The sequence below is a fragment of the Triplophysa dalaica genome, unplaced genomic scaffold (assembly GCF_015846415.1).
Source record: "Triplophysa dalaica isolate WHDGS20190420 unplaced genomic scaffold, ASM1584641v1 Contig2, whole genome shotgun sequence".
NCBI lineage: Eukaryota > Metazoa > Chordata > Actinopteri > Cypriniformes > Nemacheilidae > Triplophysa > Triplophysa dalaica.
Genome location: NW_026622636.1, coordinates 353,462 through 368,417, shown reverse-complemented (window position 1 = coordinate 368,417; position 14,956 = coordinate 353,462). Strand labels below are relative to the sequence as shown.

General features: G+C 47.9%; 31 non-coding genes across 31 annotated transcripts; all 31 read right to left on the bottom strand.

Moving 5' to 3' along the window:
- Positions 1–735: 735 nt before the first annotated feature.
- Positions 736–807, bottom strand: trnah-gug (transfer RNA histidin (anticodon GUG)). Its single transcript has one exon. It is a non-coding gene; the product is annotated as a tRNA-His (tRNA).
- A 244-nt stretch (positions 808–1,051) lies between these two features.
- On the bottom strand, positions 1,052–1,124 carry trnak-uuu (transfer RNA lysine (anticodon UUU)). Its single transcript has one exon. It is a non-coding gene; the product is annotated as a tRNA-Lys (tRNA).
- A 691-nt stretch (positions 1,125–1,815) lies between these two features.
- Positions 1,816–1,897, bottom strand: trnas-uga (transfer RNA serine (anticodon UGA)). The gene has a single exon. It is a non-coding gene; the product is annotated as a tRNA-Ser (tRNA).
- A 93-nt stretch (positions 1,898–1,990) lies between these two features.
- On the bottom strand, positions 1,991–2,063 carry trnak-uuu (transfer RNA lysine (anticodon UUU)). Its single transcript has one exon. It is a non-coding gene; the product is annotated as a tRNA-Lys (tRNA).
- A 171-nt stretch (positions 2,064–2,234) lies between these two features.
- Positions 2,235–2,316, bottom strand: trnal-aag (transfer RNA leucine (anticodon AAG)). The gene has a single exon. It is a non-coding gene; the product is annotated as a tRNA-Leu (tRNA).
- A 771-nt stretch (positions 2,317–3,087) lies between these two features.
- trnah-gug (transfer RNA histidin (anticodon GUG)) lies at positions 3,088–3,159 on the bottom strand. Its single transcript has one exon. It is a non-coding gene; the product is annotated as a tRNA-His (tRNA).
- Positions 3,160–3,403: 244 nt separating this feature from the next.
- On the bottom strand, positions 3,404–3,476 carry trnak-uuu (transfer RNA lysine (anticodon UUU)). Its single transcript has one exon. It is a non-coding gene; the product is annotated as a tRNA-Lys (tRNA).
- Positions 3,477–4,942: 1,466 nt separating this feature from the next.
- On the bottom strand, positions 4,943–5,024 carry trnas-uga (transfer RNA serine (anticodon UGA)). The gene has a single exon. It is a non-coding gene; the product is annotated as a tRNA-Ser (tRNA).
- A 91-nt stretch (positions 5,025–5,115) lies between these two features.
- trnah-gug (transfer RNA histidin (anticodon GUG)) lies at positions 5,116–5,187 on the bottom strand. The gene has a single exon. It is a non-coding gene; the product is annotated as a tRNA-His (tRNA).
- A 225-nt stretch (positions 5,188–5,412) lies between these two features.
- On the bottom strand, positions 5,413–5,485 carry trnak-uuu (transfer RNA lysine (anticodon UUU)). The gene has a single exon. It is a non-coding gene; the product is annotated as a tRNA-Lys (tRNA).
- Positions 5,486–5,720: 235 nt separating this feature from the next.
- On the bottom strand, positions 5,721–5,792 carry trnah-gug (transfer RNA histidin (anticodon GUG)). The gene has a single exon. It is a non-coding gene; the product is annotated as a tRNA-His (tRNA).
- A 381-nt stretch (positions 5,793–6,173) lies between these two features.
- Positions 6,174–6,255, bottom strand: trnal-aag (transfer RNA leucine (anticodon AAG)). The gene has a single exon. It is a non-coding gene; the product is annotated as a tRNA-Leu (tRNA).
- A 771-nt stretch (positions 6,256–7,026) lies between these two features.
- Positions 7,027–7,098, bottom strand: trnah-gug (transfer RNA histidin (anticodon GUG)). The gene has a single exon. It is a non-coding gene; the product is annotated as a tRNA-His (tRNA).
- A 244-nt stretch (positions 7,099–7,342) lies between these two features.
- On the bottom strand, positions 7,343–7,415 carry trnak-uuu (transfer RNA lysine (anticodon UUU)). The gene has a single exon. It is a non-coding gene; the product is annotated as a tRNA-Lys (tRNA).
- Positions 7,416–8,106: 691 nt separating this feature from the next.
- On the bottom strand, positions 8,107–8,188 carry trnas-uga (transfer RNA serine (anticodon UGA)). Its single transcript has one exon. It is a non-coding gene; the product is annotated as a tRNA-Ser (tRNA).
- Positions 8,189–8,281: 93 nt separating this feature from the next.
- Positions 8,282–8,354, bottom strand: trnak-uuu (transfer RNA lysine (anticodon UUU)). The gene has a single exon. It is a non-coding gene; the product is annotated as a tRNA-Lys (tRNA).
- A 171-nt stretch (positions 8,355–8,525) lies between these two features.
- trnal-aag (transfer RNA leucine (anticodon AAG)) lies at positions 8,526–8,607 on the bottom strand. The gene has a single exon. It is a non-coding gene; the product is annotated as a tRNA-Leu (tRNA).
- Positions 8,608–9,222: 615 nt separating this feature from the next.
- trnah-gug (transfer RNA histidin (anticodon GUG)) lies at positions 9,223–9,294 on the bottom strand. Its single transcript has one exon. It is a non-coding gene; the product is annotated as a tRNA-His (tRNA).
- A 244-nt stretch (positions 9,295–9,538) lies between these two features.
- On the bottom strand, positions 9,539–9,611 carry trnak-uuu (transfer RNA lysine (anticodon UUU)). The gene has a single exon. It is a non-coding gene; the product is annotated as a tRNA-Lys (tRNA).
- A 691-nt stretch (positions 9,612–10,302) lies between these two features.
- trnas-uga (transfer RNA serine (anticodon UGA)) lies at positions 10,303–10,384 on the bottom strand. The gene has a single exon. It is a non-coding gene; the product is annotated as a tRNA-Ser (tRNA).
- A 91-nt stretch (positions 10,385–10,475) lies between these two features.
- trnah-gug (transfer RNA histidin (anticodon GUG)) lies at positions 10,476–10,547 on the bottom strand. Its single transcript has one exon. It is a non-coding gene; the product is annotated as a tRNA-His (tRNA).
- Positions 10,548–10,772: 225 nt separating this feature from the next.
- Positions 10,773–10,845, bottom strand: trnak-uuu (transfer RNA lysine (anticodon UUU)). Its single transcript has one exon. It is a non-coding gene; the product is annotated as a tRNA-Lys (tRNA).
- A 171-nt stretch (positions 10,846–11,016) lies between these two features.
- On the bottom strand, positions 11,017–11,099 carry trnal-aag (transfer RNA leucine (anticodon AAG)). The gene has a single exon. It is a non-coding gene; the product is annotated as a tRNA-Leu (tRNA).
- A 771-nt stretch (positions 11,100–11,870) lies between these two features.
- Positions 11,871–11,942, bottom strand: trnah-gug (transfer RNA histidin (anticodon GUG)). The gene has a single exon. It is a non-coding gene; the product is annotated as a tRNA-His (tRNA).
- Positions 11,943–12,167: 225 nt separating this feature from the next.
- trnak-uuu (transfer RNA lysine (anticodon UUU)) lies at positions 12,168–12,240 on the bottom strand. The gene has a single exon. It is a non-coding gene; the product is annotated as a tRNA-Lys (tRNA).
- Positions 12,241–12,411: 171 nt separating this feature from the next.
- trnal-aag (transfer RNA leucine (anticodon AAG)) lies at positions 12,412–12,494 on the bottom strand. Its single transcript has one exon. It is a non-coding gene; the product is annotated as a tRNA-Leu (tRNA).
- Positions 12,495–13,265: 771 nt separating this feature from the next.
- Positions 13,266–13,337, bottom strand: trnah-gug (transfer RNA histidin (anticodon GUG)). Its single transcript has one exon. It is a non-coding gene; the product is annotated as a tRNA-His (tRNA).
- Positions 13,338–13,581: 244 nt separating this feature from the next.
- trnak-uuu (transfer RNA lysine (anticodon UUU)) lies at positions 13,582–13,654 on the bottom strand. The gene has a single exon. It is a non-coding gene; the product is annotated as a tRNA-Lys (tRNA).
- A 690-nt stretch (positions 13,655–14,344) lies between these two features.
- trnas-uga (transfer RNA serine (anticodon UGA)) lies at positions 14,345–14,426 on the bottom strand. The gene has a single exon. It is a non-coding gene; the product is annotated as a tRNA-Ser (tRNA).
- A 91-nt stretch (positions 14,427–14,517) lies between these two features.
- trnah-gug (transfer RNA histidin (anticodon GUG)) lies at positions 14,518–14,589 on the bottom strand. Its single transcript has one exon. It is a non-coding gene; the product is annotated as a tRNA-His (tRNA).
- A 225-nt stretch (positions 14,590–14,814) lies between these two features.
- trnak-uuu (transfer RNA lysine (anticodon UUU)) lies at positions 14,815–14,887 on the bottom strand. Its single transcript has one exon. It is a non-coding gene; the product is annotated as a tRNA-Lys (tRNA).
- Between the last annotated feature and the right edge of the window lie 69 nt (positions 14,888–14,956).

Genomic DNA, 14,956 nt, shown 5'->3' with positions numbered 1-14,956 from the left:
GAACCGGGTAACGGGCTCTGGGAGCTGAAAGTCAGACGTGTTTTAAACACTGCCCTGACAGCTCATCTTTGGTCTTTTATCTGGCTGTGCTTTCCTTAAAGGTCCATGCAAAGAAAACATTTATAAAATCACATTAAAGGCTATAAAGTATGTACACATTGTTTTACATTAAATGTTTACTCGTTGTTGTATACCTAGTTGCATCGACAACCCATCGAGCACTCCTGTACCAGTCAATTTGCGTTATATCAACAACTCGTGCCATCTGCTGCAGAGTCGCTCTTAAACATTTGTAAAATCACATAAGGGCTATAAAGTATGTACACAGTGTTTTACTACATTGTTATATACCTAGTTGCATCGACGACCCATCGAGCACTCCTGTACCTGTCAATTTGTGTTATATCAACAACTCGTGCCATCTGCTGCAGAGTCGCTCTTAAACATTTGTAAAATCACATAAAGGCTATAAAGTATGTACACAGTGTTTTACTACATTGTTATATACCTAGTTGCATCGACGACCCATCGAGCACTCCTGTACCTGTCAATTTGTGTTATATCAACAACACGTTGATCTGTTGCAGAGTCGCTCTTAAAGAAAAACGTGGTAGTCTATAAAGGCTTGATCTTCTTCTCTCTCTCAAGCAGCTGTAGTCGGCAGGGTTTGAACCTGCGCGGGGAGACCCCAATGTCAAAAAGGGAAAGGCAGGACTTCAATAAGACGTGGTGCCCTGCCGTGACCCGGATTCGAACCGGGGTTGCTGCGACCACAACGCAGAGTACTAACCACTATACGATCACGGCTAGCCAACATGCCTCCGGCAAAGTTGCGCTACCAGGACTGAGTGACTAGATCTGCAGTGAGAAGATTGGCAGCTTTTGCTGAGGTCTCACGGAATTCCTTACGCATGTGCTCGATGAAATCCCTGCTCAAGGCCAATCTGCAGACCTACAACGCACGAGCAAACTGTTTATTTAATTTTTATCAACAGAGGGAGGGCCCATAAGAGCTCACAAGGTAAAGCTGACTAACAGAGTGGAAACACATCGCCCGAACAGGGACTTGAACCCTGGACCCTCAGATTAAAAGTCTGATGCTCTACCGACTGAGCTATCCGGGCTCTTGAGTTGTAACGACGTGTTCTAAGTGTAGGCTCTCGCGTTGGGGCTTGTTGAGTACAACAGGTGAGTGCAGGTTCATCCCTCATCAAACACACCCTAACCAGCTAATGTGGCTATGGAGGTAAGACGAAAACTAGACTCACAACGATCCAAGCGGAGCCTTAATCCAGCGCCTTAGACCGCTCGGCCACGCTACCTCAAAAAGGCACCTTGTGCCGCCGGTTTCCTCCATGGCGTTTTACAGTAGGCCCGCTGTGACATTTCGCAGACAATCAAGAGCTTACAGGGTTCTGTCGGCCTAGGGTTCAGTGCACCTTTCTGATCCAGGGGTGTTCAGTCCTATATCTGGAGACGATGCCATCTGTTGATGTTTACTCGTTGTTGTATACCTAGTTGCATCGACAACCCATCGAGCACTCCTGTACCAGTCAATTTGTGTTATATCAACAACTCGTGCCATCTGTTGCAGAGTCGCTCTTAAACATTTGTAAAATCACATAAAGGCTATAAAGTATGTACACATTGTTTTACTACATTGTTATATACCTAGTTGCATCGACGACCCATCGAGCACTCCTGTACCTGTCAATTTGTGTTATATCAACAACAAGTTGATCTGTTGCAGAGTCGCTCTTAAAGAAAAACGTGGTAGTCTATAAAGGCTTGATCTTCTTCTCTCTCTCAAGCAGCCGTAGTCAGCAGGGTTTGAACCTGCGCAGGGAGACCCCAATGGATTTCAAGTCCATCGCCTTAACCACTCGGCCACGACTACAACAGGTTCCAGGGCCTCTGGGTTTAGGTCGTGCTGCAAAGAGGACGATGTCAAAGGTACAAGGTAAAGCTGACTAACAGAGTGGAAACACATCGCCCGAACAGGGACTTGAACCCTGGACCCTCAGATTAAAAGTCTGATGCTCTACCGACGGAGCTATCCGGGCTCTTTAGTTGTAACGACGTGTTCTAAGTGTAGGCTCTCGGGTTGGGGCTTGTTGAGTACAACAGGTGAGTGCAGGTTCATCCCTCATCAAACACACCCTAACCAGCTAATGTGGCTCTGGAGGTAAGACGAAAACTAGACTCACAACGATCCAAGCGGAGCAAAGACCCACTGGCAGCGGTGGGATTTGAGCCCACGCCTCCAAAGAGACTGGAGCCTTAATCCAGCGCCTTAGACCGCTCGGCCACGCTACCTCAAAAAGGCACCTTGTGCCGCCGGTTTCCTCCATGGCGTTTTACAGTAGGCCCGCTGTGACATTTCGCAGACAATCAAGAGCTTACAGGGTTCTGTCGGCCTAGGGTTCAGTGCACCTTTCTGATGCAGGGGTGTTCAGTCCTATATCTGGAGACGATGCCATCTGTTGATTGCAGTTCATCAAGTACCCTTGAACCGGGTAACGGGCTCTGGGAGCTGAAAGTCAGACGTGTTTTAAACACTGCCCTGACAGCTCATCTTTGGTCTTTTATCTGGCTGTGCTTTCCTTAAAGGTCCATGCAAAGAAAACATTTATAAAATCACATTAAAGGCTATAAAGTATGTACACATTGTTTTACATTAAATGTTTACTCGTTGTTGTATACCTAGTTGCATCGACAACCCATCGAGCACTCCTGTACCAGTCAATTTGTGTTATATCAACAACTCGTGCCATCTGCTGCAGAGTCGCTCTTAAACATTTGTAAAATCACATAAAGGCTATAAAGTATGTACACAGTGTTTTACTACATTGTTATATACCTAGTTGCATCGACGACCCATCGAGCACTCCTGTACCTGTCAATTTGTCTTATATCAACAACACGTTGATCTGTTGCAGAGTCGCTCTTAAAGAAAAACGTGGTAGTCTATAAAGGCTTGATCTTCTTCTCTCTCTCAAGCAGCCGTAGTCTGCAGGGTTTGAACCTGCGCGGGGAGACCCCAATGTCAAAAAGGGAAAGGCAGGACTTCAATAAGACGTGGTGCCCTGCCGTGACCCGGATTCGAACCGGGGTTGCTGCGACCACAACGCAGAGTACTAACCACTATACGATCACGGCTAGCCAACATGCCTCCGGCAAAGTTGCGCTACCAGGACTGAGTGACTAGATCTTCAGTGAGAAGATTGGCAGCTTTTGCTGAGGTCTCACGGAATTCCTTACGCATGTGCTCGATGAAATCCCTGCTCAAGGCCAATCTGCAGACCTACAACGCACGAGCAAACTGTTTATTTAATTTTTATCAACAGAGGGAGGGCCCATAAGAGCTCACAAGGTAAAGCTGACTAACAGAGTGGAAACACATCGCCCGAACAGGGACTTGAACCCTGGACCCTCAGATTAAAAGTCTGATGCTCTACCGACTGAGCTATCCGGGCTCTTGAGTTGTAACGACTTGTTCTAAGTGTAGGCTCTCGGGTTGGGGCTTGTTGAGTACAACAGGTGAGTGCAGGTTCATCCCTCATCAAACACACCCTAACCAGCTAATGTGGCTCTGGAGGTAAGACGAAAACTAGACTCACAACGATCCAAGCGGAGCCTTAATCCAGCGCCTTAGACCGCTCGGCCACGCTACCTCAAAAAGGCACCTTGTGCCGCCGGTTTCCTCCATGGCGTTTTACAGTAGGCCCGCTGTGACATTTCGCAGACAATCAAGAGCTTACAGGGTTCTGTCGGCCTAGGGTTCAGTGCACCTTTCTGATGCAGGGGTGTTCAGTCCTATATCTGGAGACGATGCCATCTGTTGATTGCAGTTCATCAAGTACCCTTGAACCGGGTAACGGGCTCTGGGAGCTGAAAGTCAGACGTGTTTTAAACACTGCCCTGACAGCTCATCTTTGGTCTTTTATCTGGCTGTGCTTTCCTTAAAGGTCCATGCAAAGAAAACATTTATAAAATCACATTAAAGGCTATAAAGTATGAACACATTGTTTTACATTAAATGTTTACTCGTTGTTGTATACCTAGTTGCATCGACAACCCATCGAGCACTCCTGTACCAGTCAATTTGTGTTATATCAACAACTCGTGCCATCTGCTGCAGAGTCGCTCTTAAACATTTGTAAAATCACATAAAGGCTATAAAGTATGTACACAGTGTTTTACTACATTGTTATATACCTAGTTGCATCGACGACCCATCGAGCACTCCTGTACCTGTCAATTTGTGTTATATCAACAACACGTTGATCTGTTGCAGAGTCGCTCTTAAAGAAAAACGTGGTAGTCTATAAAGGCTTGATCTTCTTCTCTCTCTCAAGCAGCTGTAGTCGGCAGGGTTTGAACCTGCGCGGGGAGACCCCAATGTCAAAAAGGGAAAGGCAGGACCTTAGACCGCTCGGCCACGCTACCTCAAAAAGGCACCTTGTGGCGCCGGTTTCCTCCATGGCGTTTTACAGTAGGCCCGCTGTGACATTTCGCAGACAATCAATAGCTTACAGGGTTCTGTCGGCCTAGGGTTCAGTGCACCTTTCTGATGCAGGGGTGTTCAGTCCTATATCTGGAGACGATGCCATCTGTTGATGTTTACTCGTTGTTGTATACCTAGTTGCATCGACAACCCATCGAGCACTCCTGTACCAGTCAATTTGTGTTATATCAACAACTCGTGCCATCTGTTGCAGAGTCGCTCTTAAACATTTGTAAAATCACATAAAGGCTATAAAGTATGTACACATTGTTTTACTACATTGTTATATACCTAGTTGCATCGACGACCCATCGAGCACTCCTGTACCTGTCAATTTGTGTTATATCAACAACACGTTGATCTGTTGCAGAGTCGCTCTTAAAGAAAAACGTGGTAGTCTATAAAGGCTTGATCTTCTTCTCTCTCTCAAGCAGCCGTAGTCGGCAGGGTTTGAACCTGCGCGGGGAGACCCCAATGGATTTCAAGTCCATCGCCTTAACCACTCGGCCACGACTACAACAGGTTCCAGGGCCTCTGGGTTTAGGTCGTGCTGCAAAGAGGACGATGTCAAAAAGGGAAAGGCAGGACTTCAATAAGACGTGGTGCCCTGCCGTGACCCGGATTCGAACCGGGGTTGCTGCGACCACAACGCAGAGTACTAACCACTATACGATCACGGCTAGCCAACATGCCTCCGGCAAAGTTGCGCTACCAGGACTGAGTGACTAGATCTGCAGTGAGAAGATTGGCAGCTTTTGCTGAGGTCTCACGGAATTCCTTACCCTGCTCAAGGCCATTCTGCAGACCTACAACGCACGAGCAAACTGTTTATTTAATTTTTATCAACAGAGGGAGGGCCCATAAGAGCTCACAAGGTAAAGCTGACTAACAGAGTGGAAACACATCGCCCGAACAGGGACTTGAACCCTGGACCCTCAGATTAAAAGTCTGATGCTCTACCGACTGAGCTATCCGGGCTCTTGAGTTGTAATGACGTGTTCTAAGTGTAGGCTCTCGGGTGGGGGCTTGTTGAGTACAACAGGTGAGTGCAGGTTCATCCCTCATCAAACACACCCTAACCAGCTAATGTGGCTCTGGAGGTAAGACGAAAACTAGACTCACAACGATCCAAGCGGAGCAAAGACCCACTGGCATCGGTGGGATTTGAACCCACGCCTCCAAAGAGACTGGACTTCAATAAGACGTGGTGCCCTGCCGTGACCCGGATTCGAACCGGGGTTGCTGCGACCACAACGCAGAGTACTAACCACTATACTATCACGGCTAGCCAACATGCCTCCGGCAAAGTTGCGCTACCAGGACTGAGTGACTAGATCTGCAGTGAGAAGATTGGCAGCTTTTGCTGTGGTCTCACGGAATTCCTTACGCATGTGCTCGATGAAATCCCTGCTCAAGGCCAATCTGCAGACCTACAACGCACGAGCAAACTGTTTATTTAATTTTTATCAACAGAGGGAGGGCCCATAAGAGCTCACAAGGTAAAGCTGACTAACAGAGTGGAAACACATCGCCCGAACAGGGACTTGAACCCTGGACCCTCAGATTAAAAGTCATCCCTCATCAAACACACCCTAACCAGCTAATGTGGCTCTGGAGGTAAGACGAAAACTAGACTCAAAACGATCCAAGCGGAGCAAAGACCCACTGGCAGCGGTGGGATTTGAACCCACGCCTCCAAAGAGACTGGAGCCTTAATCCAGCGCCTTAGACCGCTCGGCCACGCTACCTCAAAAAGGCACCTTGTGCCGCCGGTTTGCTCCATGGTGTTTTACAGTAGACCCGCTGTGACATTTCGCAGACAATCAAGAGCTTACAGGGTTCTGTCGGCCTAGGGTTCAGTGCACCTTTCTGATGCAGGGGTGTTCAGTCCTATATCTGGAGACGATGCCATCTGTTGATTGCAGTTCATCAAGTACCCTTGAACCGGGTAACGGGCTCTGGGAGCTGAAAGTCAGACGTGTTTTAAACACTGCCCTGACAGCTCATCTTTGGTCTTTTATCTGGCTGTGCTTTCCTTAAAGGTCCATGCAAAGAAAACATTTATAAAATCACATTAAAGGCTATAAAGTATGTACACATTGTTTTACATTAAATGTTTACTCGTTGTTGTATACCTAGTTGCATCGACAACCCATCGAGCACTCCTGTACCAGTCAATTTGTGTTATATCAACAACTCGTGCCATCTGTTGCAGAGTCGCTCTTAAACATTTGTAAAATCACATAAAGGCTATAAAGTATGTACACATTGTTTTACTACATTGTTATATACCTAGTTGCATCGACGACCCATCGAGCACTCCTGTACCTGTCAATTTGTGTTATATGAACAACACGTTGATCTGTTGCAGAGTCGCTCTTAAAGAAAAACGTGGTAGTCTATAAAGGCTTGATCTTCTTCTCTCTCTCAAGCAGCCGTAGTCGGCAGGGTTTGAACCTGCGCGGGGAGACCCCAATGTCAAAAAGGGAAAGGCAGGACTTCAATAAGACGTGGTGCCCTGCCGTGACCCGGATTCGAACCGGGGTTGCTGCGACCACAACGCAGAGTACTAACCACTATACGATCACGGCTAGCCAACATGCCTCCGGCAAAGTTGCGCTACCAGGACTGAGTGACTAGATCTGCAGTGAGAAGATTGGCAGCTTTTGCTGAGGTCTCACGGAATTCCTTACGCATGTGCTCGATGAAATCCCTGCTCAAGGCCAATCTGCAGACCTACAACGCACGAGCAAACTGTTTATTTAATTTTTATCAACAGAGGGAGGGCCCATAAGAGCTCACAAGGTAAAGCTGACTAACAGAGTGGAAACACATCGCCCGAACAGGGACTTGAACCCTGGACCCTCAGATTAAAAGTCTGATGCTCTACCGACTGAGCTATCCGGGCTCTTGAGTTGTAACGACGTGTTCTAAGTGTAGGCTCTCGCGTTGGGGCTTGTTGAGTACAACAGGTGAGTGCAGGTTCATCCCTCTTCAAACACACCCTAACCAGCTAATGTGGCTCTGGAGGTAAGACGAAAACTAGACTCACAACGATCCAAGCGGAGCCTTAATCCAGCGCCTTAGACCGCTCGGCCACGCTACCTCAAAAAGGCACCTTGTGCCGCCGGTTTCCTCCATGGCGTTTTACAGTAGGCCCGCTGTGACATTTCGCAGACAATCAAGAGCTTACAGGGTTCTGTCGGCCTAGGGTTCAGTGCACCTTTCTGATCCAGGGGTGTTCAGTCCTATATCTGGAGACGATGCCATCTGTTGATGTTTACTCGTTGTTGTATACCTAGTTGCATCGACAACCCATCGAGCACTCCTGTACCAGTCAATTTGTGTTATATCAACAACTCGTGCCATCTGTTGCAGAGTCGCTCTTAAACATTTGTAAAATCACATAAAGGCTATAAAGTATGTACACATTGTTTTACTACATTGTTATATACCTAGTTGCATCGACGACCCATCGAGCACTCCTGTACCTGTCAATTTGTGTTATATCAACAACACGTTGATCTGTTGCAGAGTCGCTCTTAAAGAAAAACTTGGTAGTCTATAAAGGCTTGATCTTCTTCTCTCTCTCAAGCAGCCGTAGTCAGCAGGGTTTGAACCTGCGCAGGGAGACCCCAATGGATTTCAAGTCCATCGCCTTAACCACTCGGCCACGACTACAACAGGTTCCAGGGCCTCTGGGTTTAGGTCGTGCTGCAAAGAGGACGATGTCAAAGGTACAAGGTAAAGCTGACTAACAGAGTGGAAACACATCGCCCGAACAGGGACTTGAACCCTGGACCCTCAGATTAAAAGTCTGATGCTCTACCGACTGAGCTATCCGGGCTCTTGAGTTGTAACGACGTGTTCTAAGTGTAGGCTCTCGGGTGGGGGCTTGTTGAGTACAACAGGTGAGTGCAGGTTCATCCCTCATCAAACACACCCTAACCAGCTAATGTGGCTCTGGAGGTAAGACGAAAACTAGACTCACAACGATCCAAGCGGAGCAAAGACCCACTGGAATCGGTGGGATTTGAACCCACGCCTCCAAAGAGACTGGAGCCTTAATCCAGCGCCTTAGACCGCTCGGCCACGCTACCTCAAAAAGGCACCTTGTGCCGCCGGTTTCCTCCATGGCGTTTTAAAGTAGGCCCGCTGTGACATTTCGCAGACAATCAAGAGCTTACAGGGTTCTGTCGGCCTAGGGTTCAGTGCACCTTTCTGATGCAGGGGTGTTCAGTCCTATATCTGGAGACGATGTCATCTGTTGATTGCAGTTCATCAAGTACCCTTGAACCGGGTAACGGGCTCTGGGAGCTGAAAGTCAGACGTGTTTTAAACACTGCCCTGACAGCTCATCTTTGGTCTTTTATCTGGCTGTGCTTTCCTTAAAGGTCCATGCAAAGAAAACATTTTTAAAATCACATTAAAGGCTATAAAGTATGTACACATTGTTTTACATTAAATGTTTACTCGTTGTTGTATACCTAGTTGCATCGACAACCCATCGAGCACTCCTGTACCAGTCAATTTGTGTTATATCAACAACTCGTGCCATCTGTTGCAGAGTCGCTCTTAAAGAAAAACGTGGTAGTCTATAAAGGCTTGATCTTCTTCTCTCTCTCAAGCAGCCGTAGTCTGCAGGGTTTGAACCTGCGCGGGGAGACCCCAATGTCAAAAAGGGAAAGGCAGGACTTCAATAAGACGTGGTGCCCTGCCGTGACCCGGATTCGAACCGGGGTTGCTGCGACCACAACGCAGAGTACTAACCACTATACGATCACGGCTAGCCAACATGCCTCCGGCAAAGTTGCGCTACCAGGACTGAGTGACTAGATCTTCAGTGAGAAGATTGGCAGCTTTTGCTGAGGTCTCACGGAATTCCTTACGCATGTGCTCGATGAAATCCCTGCTCAAGGCCAATCTGCAGACCTACAACGCACGAGCAAACTGTTTATTTAATTTTTATCAACAGAGGGAGGGCCCATAAGAGCTCACAAGGTAAAGCTGACTAACAGAGTGGAAACACATCGCCCGAACAGGGACTTGAACCCTGGACCCTCAGATTAAAAGTCTGATGCTCTACCGACTGAGCTATGCGGGCTCTTGAGTTGTAACGACGTGTTCTAAGTATAGGCTCTCGGGTTGGGGCTTGTTGAGTACAACAGGTGAGTGCAGGTTCATCCCTCATCAAACACACCCTAACAAGCTAATGTGGCTCTGGAGGTAAGACGAAAACTAGACTCACAACGATCCAAGCGGAGCCTTAATCCAGCGCCTTAGACCGCTCGGCCACGCTACCTCAAAAAGGCACCTTGTGCCGCCGGTTTCCTCCATGGCGTTTTACAGTAGGCCCGCTGTGACATTTCGCAGACAATCAAGAGCTTACAGGGTTCTGTCGGCCTAGGGTTCAGTGCACCTTTCTGATGCAGGGGTGTTCAGTCCTATATCTGGAGACGATGCCATCTGTTGATGTTTACTCGTTGTTGTATACCTAGTTGCATCGACAACCCATCGAGCACTCCTGTACCAGTCAATTTGTGTTATATCAACAACTCGTGCCATCTGTTGCAGAGTCGCTCTTAAACATTTGTAAAATCACATAAAGGCTATAAAGTATGTACACATTGTTTTACTACATTGTTATATACCTAGTTGCATCGACGACCCATCGAGCACTCCTGTACCTGTCAATTTGTGTTATATCAACAACACGTTGATCTGTTGCAGAGTCGCTCTTAAAGAAAAACGTGGTAGTCTATAAAGGCTTGATCTTCTTCTCTCTCTCAAGCAGCCGTAGTCGGCAGGGTTTGAACCTGCGCGGGGAGACCCCAATGGATTTCAAGTCCATCGCCTTAACCACTCGGCCACGACTACAACAGGTTCCAGGGCCTCTGGGTTTAGGTCGTGCTGCAAAGAGGACGATGTCAAAAAGGGAAAGGCAGGACTTCAATAAGACGTGGTGCCCTGCCGTGACCCGGATTCGAACCGGGGTTGCTGCGACCACAACGCAGAGTACTAACCACTATACGATCACGGCTAGCCAACATGCCTCCGGCAAAGTTGCGCTACCAGGACTGAGTGACTAGATCTGCAGTGAGAAGATTGGCAGCTTTTGCTGAGGTCTCACGGAATTCCTTACCCTGCTCAAGGCCAATCTGCAGACCTACAACGCACGAGCAAACTGTTTATTTAATTTTTATCAACAGAGGGAGGGCCCATAAGAGCTCACAAGGTAAAGCTGACTAACAGAGTGGAAACACATCGCCCGAACAGGGACTTGAACCCTGGACCCTCAGATTAAAAGTCTGATGCTCTACCGACGGAGCTATCCGGGCTCTTGAGTTGTAACGACGTGTTCTAAGTGTAGGCTCTCGGGTTGGGGCTTGTTGAGTACAACAGGTGAGTGCAGGTTCATCCCTCATCAAACACACCCTAACCAGCTAATGTGGCTCTGGAGGTAAGACGAAAACTAGACTCACAACGATCCAAGCGGAGCAAAGACCCACTGGCAGCGGTGGGATTTGAGCCCCACGCCTCCAAAGAGACTGGAGCCTTAATCCAGCGCCTTAGACCGCTCGGCCACGCTACCTCAAAAAGGCACCTTGTGCCGCCGGTTTCCTCCATGGCGTTTTACAGTAGGCCCGCTGTGACATTTCGCAGACAATCAAGAGCTTACAGGGTTCTGTCGGCCTAGGGTTCAGTGCACCTTTCTGATGCAGGGGTGTTCAGTCCTATATCTGGAGACGATGCCATCTGTTGATTGCAGTTCATCAAGTACCCTTGAACCGGGTAACGGGCTCTGGGAGCTGAAAGTCAGACGTGTTTTAAACACTGCCCTGACAGCTCATCTTTGGTCTTTTATCTGGCTGTGCTTTCCTTAAAGGTCCATGCAAAGAAAACATTTATAAAATCACATTAAAGGCTATAAAGTATGTACACATTGTTTTACATTAAATGTTTACTCGTTGTTGTATACCTAGTTGCATCGACAACCCATCGAGCACTCCTGTACCAGTCAATTTGTGTTATATCAACAACTCGTGCCATCTGCTGCAGAGTCGCTCTTAAACATTTGTAAAATCACATAAAGGCTATAAAGTATGTACACAGTGTTTTACTACATTGTTATATACCTAGTTGCATCGACGACCCATCGAGCACTCCTGTACCTGTCAATTTGTGTTATATCAACAACACGTTGATCTGTTGCAGAGTCGCTCTTAAAGAAAAACGTGGTAGTCTATAAAGGCTTGATCTTCTTCTCTCTCTCAAGCAGCTGTAGTCGGCAGGGTTTGAACCTGCGCGGGGAGACCCCAATGTCAAAAAGGGAAAGGCAGGACTTCAATAAGACGTGGTGCCCTGCCGTGACCCGGATTCGAACCGGGGTTGCTGCGACCACAACGCAGAGTACTAACCACTATACGATCACGGCTAGCCAACATGCCTCCGGCAAAGTTGCGCTACCAGGACTGAGTGACTAGATCTGCAGTGAGAAGATTGGCAGCTTTTGCTGAGGTCTCACGGAATTCCTTACCCTGCTCAAGGCCAATCTGCAGACCTACAACGCACGAGCAAACTGTTTATTTAATTTTTATCAACAGAGGGAGGGCCCATAAGAGCTCACAAGGTAAAGCTGACTAACAGAGTGGAAACACATCGCCCGAACAGGGACTTGAACCCTGGACCCTCAGATTAAAAGTCTGATGCTCTACCGACGGAGCTATCCGGGCTCTTGAGTTGTAACGACGTGTTCTAAGTGTAGGCTCTCGGGTTGGGGCTTGTTGAGTACAACAGGTGAGTGCAGGTTCATCCCTCATCAAACACACCCTAACCAGCTAATGTGGCTCTGGAGGTAAGACGAAAACTAGACTCACAACGATCCAAGCGGAGCAAAGACCCACTGGCAGCGGTGGGATTTGAGCCCCACGCCTCCAAAGAGACTGGAGCCTTAATCCAGCGCCTTAGACCGCTCGGCCACGCTACCTCAAAAAGGCACCTTGTGCCGCCGGTTTCCTCCATGGCGTTTTACAGTAGGCCCGCTGTGACATTTCGCAGACAATCAAGAGCTTACAGGGTTCTGTCGGCCTAGGGTTCAGTGCACCTTTCTGATGCAGGGGTGTTCAGTCCTATATCTGGAGACGATGCCATCTGTTGATTGCAGTTCATCAAGTACCCTTGAACCGGGTAACGGGCTCTGGGAGCTGAAAGTCAGACGTGTTTTAAACACTGCCCTGACAGCTCATCTTTGGTCTTTTATCTGGCTGTGCTTTCCTTAAAGGTCCATGCAAAGAAAACATTTATAAAATCACATTAAAGGCTATAAAGTATGTACACATTGTTTTACATTAAATGTTTACTCGTTGTTGTATACCTAGTTGCATCGACAACCCATCGAGCACTCCTGTACCAGTCAATTTGTGTTATATCAACAACTCGTGCCATCTGCTGCAGAGTCGCTCTTAAACATTTGTAAAATCACATAAAGGCTATAAAGTATGTACACAGTGTTTTACTACATTGTTATATACCTAGTTGCATCGACGACCCATCGAGCACTCCTGTACCTGTCAATTTGTGTTATATCAACAACACGTTGATCTGTTGCAGAGTCGCTCTTAAAGAAAAACGTGGTAGTCTATAAAGGCTTGATCTTCTTCTCTCTCTCAAGCAGCTGTAGTCGGCAGGGTTTGAACCTGCGCGGGGAGACCCCAATGTCAAAAAGGGAAAGGCAGGACTTCAATAAGACGTGGTGCCCTGCCGTGACCCGGATTCGAACCGGGGTTGCTGCGACCACAACGCAGAGTACTAACCACTATACGATCACGGCTAGCCAACATGCCTCCGGCAAAGTTGCGCTACCAGGACTGAGTGACTAGATCTGCAGTGAGAAGATTGGCAGCTTTTGCTGAGGTCTCACGGAATTCCTTACGCATGTGCTCGATGAAATCCCTGCTCAAGGCCAATCTGCAGACCTACAACGCACGAGCAAACTGTTTATTTAATTTTTATCAACAGAGGGAGGGCCCATAAGAGCTCACAAGGTAAAGCTGACTAACAGAGTGGAAACACATCGCCCGAACAGGGACTTGAACCCTGGACCCTCAGATTAAAAGTCTGATGCTCTACCGACTGAGCTATCCGGGCTCTTGAGTTGTAACGACTTGTTCTAAGTGTAGGCTCTCGGGTTGGGGCTTGTTGAGTACAACAGGTGAGTGCAGGTTCATCCCTCATCAAACACACCCTAACCAGCTAATATGGCTCTGGAGGTAAGACGAAAACTAGACTCACAACGATCCAAGCGGAGCCTTAATCCAGCGCCTTAGACCGCTCGGCCACGCTACCTCAAAAAGGCACCTTGTGCCGCCGGTTTCCTCCATGGCGTTTTACAGTAGGCCCGCTGTGACATTTCGCAGACAATCAAGAGCTTACAGGGTTCTGTCGGCCTAGGGTTCAGTGCACCTTTCTGATGCAGGGGTGTTCAGTCCTATATCTGGAGACGATGCCATCTGTTGATGTTTACTCGTTGTTGTATACCTAGTTGCATCGACAACCCATCGAGCACTCCTGTACCAGTCAATTTGTGTTATATCAACAACTCGTGCCATCTGTTGCAGAGTCGCTCTTAAACATTTGTAAAATCACATAAAGGCTATAAAGTATGTACACATTGTTTTACTACATTGTTATATACCTAGTTGCATCGACGACCCATCGAGCACTCCGGACCTGTCAATTTGTGTTATATCAACAACACGTTGATCTGTTGCAGAGTCGCTCTTAAAGAAAAACGTGGTAGTCTATAAAGGCTTGATCTTCTTCTCTCTCTCAAGCAGCCGTAGTCGGCAGGGTTTGAACCTGCACGGGGAGACCCCAATGGATTTCAAGTCCATCGCCTTAACCACTCGGCCACGACTACAACAGGTTCCAGGGCCTCTGGGTTTAGGTCGTGCTGCAAAGAGGACGATGTCAAAAAGGGAAAGGCAGGACTTCAATAAGACGTGGTGCCCTGCCGTGACCCGGATTCGAACCAGGGTTGCTGCAACCACAACGCAGAGTACTAACCACTATACGATCACGGCTAGCCAACATGCCTCCGGCAAAGTTGCGCTACCAGGACTGAGTGACTAGATCTGCAGTGAGAAGATTGGCAGCTTTTGCTGAGGTCTCACGGAATTCCTTACCCTGCTCAAGGCCAATCTGCAGACCAACAACGCACGAGCAAACTGTTTATTTAATTTTTATCAACAGAGGGAGGGCCCATAAGAGCTCACAAGGTAAAGCTGACTAACAGAGTGGAAACACATCGCCCGAACAGGGACTTGAACCCTGGACCCTCAGATTAAAAGTCTGATGCTCTACCGACGGAGCTATCCGGGCTCTTGAGTTGTAACGACGTGTTCTAAGTGTAGGCTCTCGGGTTGGGGCTTGTTGAGTACAACAGGTGAG